Genomic DNA, 13,044 nt, shown 5'->3' with positions numbered 1-13,044 from the left:
TACTAGATTGTTGTTATGTTATAGATCTGGGCTAGCTAGGATTGAGTTGGATCTTGAGGGATCTTGCATAACTATTACTTGCTTTGTATTGGCCGTAACCAGGAAGGCCTTACATCCCAAAAAATTGCATGTAATCAATTATATTTTATAAATAAATTATTGTAATTTGGTATCAGACCTTACATTGTTATTGTGTTTTCATTGTGTGGTTATTTGCTAGGAGCTAGGACATCTCGTTTGGGGGTTCTCTTGCCTTGCACTGCATCAAATGCAAGTACAATAGGTCCTAGTTAGACACTCTATGGGTCAACTATGAGAGACTCGATAGAGGGTGAGTCACTTGGCATCCAAAGCCCAAGATAAATATCATGTGGAATCAAAACCTCCCTAGGAAGTGCATCATATTGTGTCCTCGAACTAAATTAGGTGCTCACCTTTTTATTAATATATTTTTTATTACCTAGTAATTTATTTAATTATCACTTATTTAAAAATCCTTCATGCCAACCTGATAAATAGTCAACAAGGCTGTGAGAGAAATCCCTCCATGGTGCTACCCTACATATCCATGCTTATCACACGATGAGTAAACATGGGAAATGCATATTCCCAACTCAACCCCAATGAACATAACTCCACTGAATACAATCAGGACTTTGGGTCTTACAAGCACCTAACAAATACACATGCACGTGCTTGTGTGTAGGGACATTAACATTATGAAGATCATAAACAAGGGATGGATGAGAACACAAGCAAAATCACACTCAATTGAATACAAGCTTGGGAGTACAGATGTGACACACATCCCAATGCAAAATAAAAGTGCAACAGTGATCAAATGGACATCCTAGATAATCCAAGTCCATGAAAAAAATCATGCCAAGAAAACTCAAGAAAATTGGATGGCACACAAATCGAGGTAAAAACCTCAAAAACCCAACCTTGATGAAAATCAATGAAAACAAAACCCATTCACTCCAAAGATGAAAAAGCCACAAAAATCCAATAAAAATAGGGTTCAGACACCGTATGCAAAAATGACCAGCATAACGATGTGAATCCCCAAACCCTCATCTTGAAAATTAGGAAAATGTTCATACCCAACCAAATGGGTAGATATAGTAATCATAAACAAAAGGGAACACTAGTTCTCAATCTCTTAACATAAAACTACCAAAAATGAAAGCATACATGGAGCTGAAAAATAAAAATAGGAGAGTCCTTTCTGATAGTCAAAAGGGAAAAGATGAGAATCAACACAGTAAAACAAATAACACATGAAAGTTTCCCAAAGTGATGATAATCTAAGGTTTCCTTGAGCTGAATCCAACGAGATTGATATCACAAAGATCCCACACTCGTAGCTCCTACAACAAACAAAAATGCAATACTCTAGAAGAGGCTTTAGAAAAAGCTCTCAATTTTCTCATTCAAAAAGTGAGAGGTGAGGAATAAAATAGCTCTTTGGATACTTATTCACTTTTGAGTGGATAATGGGTTAGGGAAAATAACTAGGTTACCTAGTTAAACCCTAATTTGACCCAAACAAAAATAGGCTATTCCAAGTAATTGGAATTCATCTATGACAAAGCTGTTGGGAATTAAAATTAAAAAAAGCCCGAAAATCCCTTAAACCAAAATCATAGAATTTCTTAATAACTTTTGCAACAAATTCAAACCTATAAATGCACATACATGCTCATAGGTCTAATCACATAATGCAATGAGTCTGGATTTAATAAATCATCAGAAGGTTTTAATTTAAATAATAAAACAATATACATCGACCATACAGGGATGCGATTCGCTAGATATGAACAATTGAATCACTAACTCCTTATGCCACTGACAAAGATATAAATCCTGCACACTAAATACATGATCAAGTGAAATTGCATATAATAACATAGCCAAAGTAATAAATGCATTAAATAACCTAATTCAACCATTTATTTAATTATACTAAAATAATCCATTTGCATCACTCATGTTTGCATAAAGCATCACAAAGAAAGAATGAAGTAAATATCCATAGCATTAAGTTTAACACATAAATGTAATAAGAAAATATGCCCAAATGCTAGATAACCATATATCATCATAAAACATACTGTCATCTCAAAAAGACATCATCATGTAGATATGACCAATTAAATAGTATAGTAATCTAACATCTATGATACTAGAAATCAAATTATAACATCTGACCATCAAGTCATCTCAAATTAAAAAAAAAGAGAGTACAAGTATCTCTTGGATCAAAATATAACAAGTATAGACCAAAAATATGAGAGGCACTACATCCTCCTCCACTAGGCATAAGCTTACTCTTGGTAGCTTGAAAAAAGATAGGGGTACAAATCTCTCAATCATGTAGCATCTTCCCAAGTAGCAGAAGTCTCATCGCTTGGGTCTCACTGGACCCTTACCTTCCCTATGTCCCAACCTCTCAAAGTTAGTCTCTAATGTTGAAGGATATGAATGGGCTCCAAAGAAAGCTTCCTATCCTCCACTGCAAAGCATTCCAATCAAGAACATGGGTCACATTGGGAATATACTATCTCAAAATAGAAACATGAAAAATATCCTGGATGCATGATAGGCTAGGTTCCAATACTAGTTGATAAGAAATAGGACCAATCCTCTTGAGTATCTCAAATGGTTTGACAAAATGTGGTGCCAACTTAGAGCCTTTCCCATAACAGATGGGGCTCGTCCTCAAGTGTACTGCCAAAAATATCTTGTCACCAACAGAAAAGTGACGATCCAATCTATGGGCATCTAAATAATTCTTTTACATATCCTAAGCAGTAACCAAATACTTTCTAATATGAACAACCTTCTACTCCATATCCGGAAGCATCTCAAGACCTAGAAGTACTTGGTCCTCCAAACGATCCCAACTCAAAGGGGTATGACATGGTCTACCGTACAAGGCCTAAAAAGGTGACATGCCAAGAGAACTATGATACCCATTGTTATAAGAAAACTTAACAAGGTATAAAAAATTCTCCTAGTTTACGTATCTATCCATCACATACATGCAAAGAATGTCTTCTAGATCCTGCTTCACTCTCTCTGTCTCTCCATTGGTCTCTGGGTGATAAGCCAAATTAAAATTAAGCTGCACACCCAAAGCATGCTGGAGAGACATCCATAGTGCTAAAGTAAACACTAGATCTCTATTTGAAATAATCTAATAAGGAATCTCATGCATTCAAACAATGTCTTCCAAGAAAACATACACTACAGATGAAGCCATGTAGGAGGTTCTCATGGGTGAAAAATGTGCTACCTTGGATAACTTTTCCACTGTCACCATGATACAATCTTGTCATCATGATGAAATAGGAAACCTATCGGATGCTGATTCTCTATCTTCACTCTATGGCACTTGAGACATCGAGCAACAAAATCAACAACATCTCGCCTCATCCTTGCTTAAAAGTACATATGTTTAAGATTGGAATGCATCTTCTTGATGTTGGGATGTGCAGAACATAGTGCACAATGTGCTCTTGACAAAATCAAGGTATGAAGAAGATCACCAAATGATGGTATATAAGTACACCCCAAGTGTTGCAACAATCCATCGAACTCAAGCAAATAGCCTAAAAACTTCTCCTCAAGGGTATGTCTAGACTCAATCTCCACCCTCACCTTCTGATACCATGTGCCACTAGGAAAAGCCTCTATGATATGGCTTCACAAATCCACTCCCAATGACAAAACTAATATCTCATGTCACCTCCTACTCAAAGCATCTGTGATGACATTTTCTTTCCCTTTAATGTAGTGAACATCAAAGTCATATTCACACATGAACTCTATCTAGTGATGCTGTCATGCATGTAGGTTTTGTTGAGTAAAAATGTTCTACAAGATCTAATGGAGATGTACTACAAGATCCAATGGTCACTATGCAACTCAAACCTATGTCCCAAAAGGAAATGCTTCCAATGAACAAGAGCATGCACCATGACCACAAGTTTAAAATCATGAGTGGGGTAGTTGAACTCATGGTCCCTGTGTTTTCTAGACTCATATGAAATAACTCGACCATCTTGTATCAACACTGTACCCACACCTTTCAAGGAGGCATTCATGCAAACCATAAAATTGCCTACAGGGTTGGGCACTATAACGACTCGTGCATTGGTCAAAAACTCCTTAAGAGAAATAAATGTTAACTCATACTAGAGTGACCAAACATACTTCTTCCCTTTTTGTTGAAGAGAAGTGATGGGACTAGTCACTTGAGAAAAGTTCTGCATGAATCAACGGTAATTACCTAGAATTCCCATGAAGCTACAAACCTTAGAAACATTAGTGGGTACCAGCCAATCCATGATAGCATGGATTTTCTCCAAATTCACCATAATACCATCACTAGTGATGATGTGCCCCAAATACTTCACCTTTGACTAGAAGAATCCATATTTACCCAAGTTGCCATACAACTAACAATCTCGTAAGCACTAGAATACTTGGCATAAATGGATCTCATTTTCCTCTACAATTATAGAATAGATCAATATGTCATCCAAGAATATAATGACAAAATAATCAAAATACTCCATTCATCAGACTCATGAACACTGATGGCACATTGGTTAAACCAAAGGGTACAACCACAAACTCATAATGCCCATAGTGTGTACAAAAAGCTATCTGATGAATGTTGGCCTCCTGAATATGAAGCTGATGGTATCCCTACTTAAGATCAATCTTTTAGAACACTCATGCTCCCTTCATTTGATTGAACAAGTCATCTATCCTTAGTAAAGGGTGCCGATTCTTCACTGTCACCTTATTCAACTGCCAATAGTCAATGCATAGATGCAATAAGCCATCTTTCTTCTTCATAAAGATCACTGGTGCACCCCATGGGGATACACTAGGATGAATATGGCCCTTGGCCAACAATTCCTCCAATTGCAATTTGATCTTACTCAACTCCTGAGTAGTCATGTTGTAAGGAGCTCATGAAATCTATTCCTCTCCTAGTATGAGATTGATCAAAAAATCAATGTCACGCTATGGTGGCAACCTAGTATCTCATCAAGAAACATGTCTTCATACTCACAAAGGAGTGGGTGATAACCAGGCATCATTGTATGGCTCTCGACCTCCTCAAGATCATTGATAGAGACTACAAACATCTGACATCCCTTTCACACACTTTGCTTCAGCTGGTTAGCTGAGATCATCTAAAGTGAGACTAGTCTATGGACCCCTACAAGCTCCACCTGCCCACCTGTGTCATCAACAAAAAGCACCAACTTACATTGGCAATCTAAATTCTCATGATGGGAAACTAACCTATCCATGCCCAACACAATGTCATATGATCCTAGAGGTAGGATGTGAAGATCCACTATGGTGATGAAGGTACCCAGGTCCAAAACTCATCCATTGATCGAGGAGTCCACAACCAGTTTGGATATTGTGGATAACTCAACTTGCCATCTATCGACTTGACATGTTGCCACTTACCCACATCGTTGAACAAGAGATGGTGAAATAAAAGAATCTAAAGTACCTGAGTCAAATAATATTGAAAATGAAATATCATGCAATGTACCTATAGCCTCAAATATGGCACCCTAGTGCTCAGCTTGATGGTTATCAACCACTACAAATGCTCGATGGCTTTTACCTACATCTCCCATAGTAGGCTCTGACCTAGTTGCACCTCCACTAGGTCTTACTGAAGAAGTCTTAGTAGGAAGTTTTGCTAATTTATGGCTAAGCTAGCCACAAGAAAAACATTCTCCTCTTGCAAAGGTTTCCTACCCATGTCCTCCTTGAGATGAGCTAAAATAGGGTGCACTTCCCTTGATAGAGTTATGATGACTACTTTGGGATGGGTGATTCTACTAAGACTTTTGGCCATGGTTCTAGTCATCCCCTTTCTTCCTTAAGGTACTTGAATTTTGTCCACCCTTACACCACTGCTAATGGTTCTATCTCTTCTAGTGGCCATGACCACCCTGCGAGGGTGATGACTGGGTTTGGCCCATTCCAGAGGAATGAGTGAACTATGCATCTTGTCCTAAAGTCCACGCACTATGGTTACAAGAACTTGATTTACCACTGACCCTCTAGCCAAATTACTCTCTATGATCTGTGCCTTTTCCAGAACAAGGATAAGTGTCCTAGGTTGATGCATTCGAACCTCTCCAATAATGGACTCCTTTAGACCCCATAAAAAATGCTAAGTAAGGAGTATCTCATCATGATTGTAGCATTAGTACTACCTGAGCTTAAAGAATCTGATCTCATACTAATCCACTGACATGTTCTGTTACTTAATCTCATGGAACTCATCAACACGAGCCTCTCTAAACTAAGGAGATAAAAGCCTCTCTCTAAATCTCTCCTCAAAGATCTCCTAGGTAAGATCTGCTATAATAATTTGGAGCTTCTGCCCCTCAATATTCTACCAGATGGATGCATGGTCTCTCAGCTGCATGAATGTATGATAGACTCTTAGGTTGGTTGTGTACAGATACATGGAAAAGCAATGTTCCATATATAATAACCAAGTCTTAGCCCTGAGGCCACATCCCTTACCATTATAATATGGTAGTTTAGACTACTAAAGAGATTTCATAATGTCCAAATAGATGGAATCCTCATCATTGCGGTTTCAACTACCCCAATTGTGCCTTCTACCACCAAGTGGTGTGTGAGAATGTTCATGCTCACACTCCTCTATATGATCTAATATATGGAAATCTCCATGATGAGATCCCTCTTCCTAGCCATGATCTTGTTGGTGGTCCTCCACACAATGTTCCAACTGGGATATAATCTCCTATAGAAAAGGCATCAGTGCCCCAATGCCACCTTGATCACTGTTACCCTATTCTTCCCCACAAACTTGACATTCCTCCTCTTGGTGTTGTTATTCATTAATAATTTGTTAGTTGTTACCTTGACCACCAGGTCTATATGCAAGAGGCATCACTATGCAAATAATAAGATAAGGGTTAGAATCATATGTGACACTCATAAGAGTCACAATTATGAACCACAACAAGATATCAAAACTAAGAAAACATAAGATAACCATATACACATTGAAAACAATAACATAGTGCGAGCATAACACAAAGATCCCAAACCACCTAGAGATCCTTGGAACAAGGATAATAAAAAGCCAAGATTTTTTTAAAAAAAAATTATGGATGCACATGATAATCAACATATAAGGATAACAAAGATCACAACGAAAGACTAAAAAAACACCCAAACACTAACAAATCTCCAAGTGTCACTACCGACCAACAATGACAATTCCACATAGGTTGCAAATGCATTCAAATCCAAAACATACTAGATTCAAAAGGTCAAACACTAGGGTTAAAGAGATCCATAGGGGGTATCCCAATAACCCCTTGAAACCCTTTGGTCAAGTCAAAAAGTGCCATTTGGTCACTCGATAAGGTTTTCTCATAAACCCAGGTGACATTTCCAAACAACCTAGATGATACTTTACCAGTCTCATGTGACATTTCTCTAATGGCCATGCCATACTTATAGGGTCTAAGTGATAGAGTTTCTAAGGTCATATGATACAATTTTAGTGTTGTATGACAATTCTTTAAAGGGCATGTGATACTTTCTAATATCATATGATGGAATTCCTTTGGATGTGTGATACTTTCTAGTATCGTACAATAATTATCCTTTGGGCATGTGATACTTTCCACTATTGCTCAATGCTGGAGCATTATTTCCCATGAATACAAGAAAATTTTTGATGAACAATAAAGAGATAGAATATAAAGTAAGAATATCCATACTAGGAAGTACCATATCCACAAATTGAGGCTTGGACACCTGAACACAAGAGCAACAAGGCATAAATACAACTAATCATCTAAACCATAGCAGTAAATGAAAAGATGCAGAAAGAAACATCGCAATGAACAAAAACAACCAAAAATAACATCATGAGATGTTGAAGGCCCTAGTCATCCCCCACGTGTAACATCCCAAACTGCCAACTAGATAGTCAGAGTTGTCTTATGAGGGAGTCACTACTACAATGTAATAACATCATAAGAGAAAAAAAATATAACATGCTAAACCAATAAAGCAATAGATATTCCAACTAAGTGAATCTCATCATCTAATCATATGATAAACATCATAAATAAGGAACGCATCAAATAAACTAACATCATCTAAACATGATATCCAAGCATTTCAATTAAAACATAAATAACAAGGAAGCATACTCCAAAATCCTGAATATACCAAATGAACATCAAGCATCAATCGCAACTGGAACTAGACCATCTCTATACACTGGTTCCTAGTAGTGGTATAGGTAGCTACGTCTCCCATACATGTGAAACCCATAGGTCCACTCCTGTCATGTTGATGGAGATAATGATCCAACCACAAACACACATAAAGAAAACATCCATGGCCAACACTTACGCCAGATAGTAAAGACGACTGCAACCAAGATCATGAGATAATGGAAGTATATTAGGTCCTTGTTAGACACTCTATGGGTCAACTATGTAGGGACTCAATGGAGGGTGAGTTGCTTGGCATCAGAAAGCCCAAGATAAATATCGTGTGGAATCAAAACCTCCCTAAGAAACACATCACACTATATCCTCAAATTAAATCATGTGCTCACCTTTTTATTATCTTATATTTATTACCTAGTAATTTATTTAATTGTCACTTATTTAAAAATTCTTCATGCCAACCTGAGAAATAGTCACCAAGGTTGTGAGAGAAACCCCTCCATGGTGCTACCCTACATACCCATGCTCATCACATGATGAGTGCTCGTAAGCAATACATATTCCCAACCCAACCCCTATGAACATAACTCCACCAATACAACTGAGAGTTCAGGTGTCACAAGCACTCAAAAAATGCATGTGCACATGCTCATGTGTCAACACACTAATGTCATGAAGATCATAAACAAGGGTTGGATGATAACACAAGCAAAATCATACTCATTTGAATACAAGCTTAGGAGTATAGATTTGACATGCATCACAATACAACATAAAAGTGAAATAGTGATTGGATGGACATCCTATGGATAATCCAAGTCCATGACCAACATCATGCCAAGAAAACCCAAGGAAACTGGGTGGCACACAAATCAAGGTGAACCTCTAAAAAACCCAACATTTACAAAAATTAATGAAAATAAAAACCATTCACCCCAAGGATGAATAAGCCACAAAAATCCAATAAAAATAGGGTTTAGAAACCGTATGAAAAAATGGCTAGCATAATGGTGTGAAACCCCAAACCCTCATCTTGAAAATTAGGGAAATGTTTATACCAACCAACTGGGTAGAACTAGAAATTAGAAATGGAGGGGAACACTAGTTCTCAACCTCTTAACATACAACTACTAGAAATGGAAGCAAAAATAGAGCTGAAACATAAAAAATGGGAGAGCTCTACCTGCTAGCCAAAAGGGTAGAAAAGGGAACCAAAACAATATAATAAATAATGTGTGGAAGCTATTAAAAGTGACAACAATCCAAGGTCTCCTTGAGCTAGATCAAATGAGACCAATCTCACAAAGATCCCACACCCATAGCTCCTACAACAAACAAAAATGTAATCCTCTAGAAGAGGATTTGGAAAAAAAATCTCAATTTTCTTATTTTAGAAAGTGAGAGGTGAGGAATAAAATTCCTCTTTGGATACTTATTCACTTTCGAGTGAATAATGGGTTAGGAAAAATAACTAGGTCACCTAGTTAAACCCTAATTTGACCCAAACAAAAATAGGCTATTCCAAGTAATTGGAATTCATTTAGGAAAAAGTTGCTAGGAATTAAAACTAAATAAAATAAAGCCTGAAAATCCCTTAAACCAAAATCAAAAAATTTCTTAATAACTTTTCCATCAAATGCAAACCTCTAAATGCACAGAAACACTCATAGGTTCAATCATTTAATGCAATTGAGTCTGGATTTAATAAATTACTAGAAGGTTTTAATTTAAACAAGAAAATAGGATACATCTACCATACAGGGATGACATTGGCTAGATATCAACAACCAAATCACTAACTCCTTGTGCCACTACTAGGGATATAAATCCTACACACTAAAACACATGATCAAGTGCAATTGCATATAATAATATAGCCAAAGAAATAAATGCATTAAATAACCTAATTCAACCATTTATTTAATTATATTGAAATAATCCATTTACATCACTCACATTCACATAAAACATCACAAACCAAGCATGAAGTAAATATCCATAGCATTAAATTTAACACATAAACGTAATCAAAGAATATGTACAAATGTCAAATAATCATATATCATCATAAAACATACTGCCATCTCAAAAAGGCATCCTCGTGCAGATATGATCAACTGAACAATATAGTAATCTAACATCTATAATACTAGAAATCAAAGTATAACATCTGATCGTCAGGTCATCTCAAATGTAAAAGTAACGTGAGTACAAGTATCTCTCAGATCAAAATATAACAAGGTATAGACTGCAAACATGAGAGACACTATGGTTAGTATCTCTAAACATTCTACTATTGCTATTATTACTATCAAATCTAGGGTTCTTATAATCAACTATTTTATGATCAAAACCATGACTATTATAGCAATAAAAATTTGTAATAGGTTTGAATGACTTACCTGTACAGTCTCTCTTCATATGACCAACTTCATTACATATAAAGCATCTATCTTTGAATTTATACCTTACCTCTTTAGGTTATTCAACTTGCTCTGTCTTCTTAGATTCATCATTTTTCTTAGGTTGACTTGCGTGCTCAACTTCTTTTGGTGCATCTTTAGATTGACTAGTTTCAATCTTATCGAGATCATTCTTCTTATGTTTAAGGGTTTCAAAAATTTAATTTGGTTCTTTTCTTGCTTCATATTTCTTTATAGATTTTTCTCCAATGAAATATCTAAGACTAGTCTTATCATAGGAAGGGCTCTAATAATATAGTTTCTCATCAATTTTCTCACTACTAGAATATATTTTTTCTAATGTTTCTTAACCTAGGTTAACTCTCCTTTCACAATAGTATTGTACTTCTCAAGTTTTGTATGCTTTGTCTTGATGGATTCAAGTTCAGATGTCACTGTTGTAAGATGGGATCTTAGATTTGTATTTTAAGATTTTAGATCTAATTCAACCTTGCTATCCTCTTTATTCAAGATTAGATTTAGTTTAATGATCTTCAACTCATGTTTCAGAATCTCATTTTCTTTCTTTAATTTTGATATCTCATCACTATCTTTTGTCTACTCTCTAGGTTCCTTTATGGATTTGAGATGATAAATTTTGCCTTTCAATTTCCCAATGTAGTATTTTTCATCTTCATATCTTTTTTTCTTTAGGTTATCTTTTTTTTTAGTAAGAAGATCAATCTTCTCAAGGGCTTCTTGAGGATTCCTTTGCAACTGTTCCATATTCATAGAGGTCTTACTCAAGTTTTTAAGCCTCTTCTAAGTAACTTGACTCTGATACCAATTGTTAGAAATATGGAATACTAAGAGGGGGGTGGGGAGTGAATCACTATTTTACAAACTCTTTCCCAAAATAGGATATTGGTAATTACTTTATAACATGCATATGAAACTAAACTAACAATGCTGAACACTAAGAATAACCATACACAAAGAGAACTCATAACACCAAATTTTTTTAACCAGGGAAACCCTGGCCAAGGGAAAACCCTAGTGGGGATGGTACTCAAAAAATGATCCACTAAACAAAAATATTGGGTTAAGGATATTGAAATAAGCTCGCATGTTTCATACATACATCTACACATTTCACATATTACAACATTTCCTTTATATCTTTCCATTTTATGAAAACTACCCAGTCGGCCTTCAAGCTTTTACATGCTTGGTAATATATGAAACTAACTCTTTCCTTCTTAGGTTTAACATCTAGGATGTCATCCCCAATTAGTTAAGTAATTAATTCATGATGAAAATAATTCCTTGACCCATAATTACCCAATTACTAATATGCTGTTTTCTACTCTATATATTGCCTTTATTGGTGTATAAACCATAACTCATTCCATATAGTCTGTATAGACTTGCACACTTACATACATCATCCTCACACTCCGTACTATCTTTACCTAGCCACACACATGCCAATAATAACTTTATCATCAAAAGTGTCTCTACTCTTTTGGATAACCTTTCTGATACTTAGACAATTTTCAATGTCTGATTGTGGAATCTTCATCTGTACATAATGCCTTCTTTACATAAAGTATATGCATCCATAAATGACATCTCCAACATTATACCAATTTCTCTTACTTAACCATATTTTCAACACCTTCATCTTGCTCATCCATTACTATCATTCAACTAATACTATTTTTCTTAGCTATTACTTAAGTTCCTTAATATTTTGCTTACAATTATTCATTGATCTAGTAAACTGACACCCAATCAAGCTTAGTGTTTTACTCTCTTGCTTTACATCTATCAATCATAAATTCTAGATTTCAACTCAACTATCTTCTCCACTTCATACAATGACCAAACAACACATTATCTTATCAAATACTAACTAATTAAGTTCCCATTATAATTCCATCATACTTACTCCTCTTTACTTTACAACTTCACTAGCTCAGCTTGGTATCTCTTCTTTTCAAAACCTCTTCATCAATCAACTGATATGGAACTCTACATTTATAGAAAATATCTTACCACTAAGGTTTAACATCAATGAAAACATAACAATTGTTCCATTTTTAGTTTCCAATAGAGGAGAGTCTATGAAGCATAATGCAAATATTTCTGCTACAAGTGATAAAGCAACAACCCATGAACCTCCAACTGAGGGAACAATTAGGCCTGGTCAACTAGTTACTACACATGAAAAAAATACAAGAGGACTTACTTTTGCTAATCTATTATCTAGTTTTTTTATTGGTCTAATGTTTTTGCAAACCACTGTCTTGAAGATATTTGAAGTTAAAGTACAAGAGATACCAAGTGCTGAGCACAAGAGTAAT

This window comes from Cupressus sempervirens, chromosome 6 (genome assembly GCF_028749045.1).
Source record: "Cupressus sempervirens isolate cs-2001-9-10 chromosome 6, ASM2874904v1, whole genome shotgun sequence".
Classification (NCBI taxonomy): domain Eukaryota; kingdom Viridiplantae; phylum Streptophyta; class Pinopsida; order Cupressales; family Cupressaceae; genus Cupressus; species Cupressus sempervirens.
This window is presented reverse-complemented; position numbering follows the sequence as displayed.